The sequence below is a fragment of the Pleurodeles waltl genome, chromosome 3_2 (assembly GCF_031143425.1).
Source record: "Pleurodeles waltl isolate 20211129_DDA chromosome 3_2, aPleWal1.hap1.20221129, whole genome shotgun sequence".
Taxonomy (NCBI): Eukaryota; Metazoa; Chordata; class Amphibia; order Caudata; family Salamandridae; genus Pleurodeles; species Pleurodeles waltl.
In genome coordinates, this window is record NC_090441.1 from 219,947,408 (window position 1) to 219,949,417 (window position 2,010).

Sequence of the window (2,010 nt, forward strand, 5' to 3'; positions counted from 1 at the left end):
TGTGGTGGGAGAAACCTCTCCTGGGGTGGAACCTGTGACAAAGGAGCCCACAGCTACCACAGCTGGACTCCCAGAGCTAAAAGTACCTCTCTGTGGAACTACTAAATCAGATGTGCAAAACTGCATCATTTTAGTAAACATGGAACATCCCTCCAGCCCTCCCAGAGAAACGTTAGTGCTGCGGCCCTGCACTGCCGCACAACACTTAGGACAGCATCCCTGTCCTGGTGTGGAGGTCATAGGACAGTATCCCTGCCCTGCTCCAAATCAAGAGAAACAGCATCCCTGTTCTCTCTTCCAGCCATATAGACAAACATTTTGCCCAGCTATGGCTTTATTGAGACAGCATCCCTGTCTAGCATTCTCTTCACATGATATAGGCCCAGTGGACAATTCCCACTGCTCTAATCTAAAACATACTAATAGGAACTCTGAGAATATACCTTCACACTGTTGGTTAGCTTAAAAACTCCAAACAGGGTGGTTTAAATCCCCACAGGGAAGTAACCATACAGTGGATGATAAAGGGAGTAAGCAATCTATTGCAGAGCTGCTCTCTGTAGGAGGCTGGCCTGGCTTGTAGTAAGTACCAAGGGGTACTTACACCTTGCACCAGGTACAAGTATCCCTTATTAGTGTAGAGGGGTGTCTAGCAGCTTAGGCTGATAGATAATGGTAGCTTAGCAGAGCAGCTTAGGCTGAACTAGGAGGCGTGTAAAGCTCCTACTATACCACTGGTGTCACATGCACAATATCATAAGAAAACACAATACACAGATATACTAAAAATAAAGGTACTTTATTTTTATGAAAATATGCCAAAAGTATCTCAGTGAGTACCCTCAGTATGAGGATAGCAAATATACACAAGATATATGTACACAATACCAAAATATGCAGTAATAGCAATAGAAAACAGTGCAAGCAATGTATAGTCACAATAAATTGCAATGGGGGCACATAGGGATAGGGGCAACACAAACCATATACTCTAGAAGTGGAATGCGAACCACAAATGGACCCCAAACCTATCTGACCTTGTAGAGGGTCGCTGGGACTGTAAGAAAACAGTGAGGGTTATTAAAATAGCCCACCCCAAGACCCTGAAAAGTGGGTGCAAAGTGCACCTAAGTTCTCCAGAGAGCACAGAAGTCGTGATAGGAGAATTCTGCCAGGAAGACAAACACAGCAATGCAACAACGATGGATTTCCAGATGAGAGTACCTGTGGAACAAGGGGACCAAGTCCAAGAGTCACAATCAAGTCGGGAGTGGGCAGATGCCCAGGAAATGCCAGCTGTTGGTGCAAAGAAGTTGCCACCGGATGGTAGAAGCTGTGGATTCTGCAAGAACGACAAGGGCTAGAAACGTCCCCTTTGGAGGAAGGATGTCACACGTCGTGAAGAAGCTTGCAGAGGTGTTTCCCTGCAAAAAGACTGCAAACAAGCCTTGCTAGCTGCAAGGGTCGTGAATGGGTTTTTGGATGCTGCTGTTGCCCAGGAGGGACCAGGATGTTGCCAATTCCGTGAGGAGACAGAGGGGGCGTCCAGCAAGACAAAGAGTCCACTCAGAAGCAAGCAGCACCCGTAGAAGTGCCAGAAGAGGCACTACGAAGAAGAGTGAACTGGAGCTCACCCGAAGTCACAAAAGAAGGTCCCACGATGCCGGAGGACAACTCATGAGGTCGTGCACTGCAGGTTAGAGTGCCGGGGACCCAGGCTTGGCTGTGCACAAAGAAAATCCTGCAAGAGTGCACAGGAGCCGGAGCAGCTGCAAATCATGCGGTACCCAGCAATGCAGTCTAGCGTGGGGAGGCAAGGACTTACCTCCACCAAACTTGGACTGAAGAGTCACTGGACTATGGGAGTCACTAGGACAGAGTTGCTGAGTTCAAGGGACCTCGCTCGTTGGGCTGAGAGGAGACCCAGAGGACCGGTGATGCAGTCTTTTGGTGCCTGCGGTTGCAGGGGGAAGATTCCGTTGACCCACGGGAGATTTCTTCGGAGCTTCT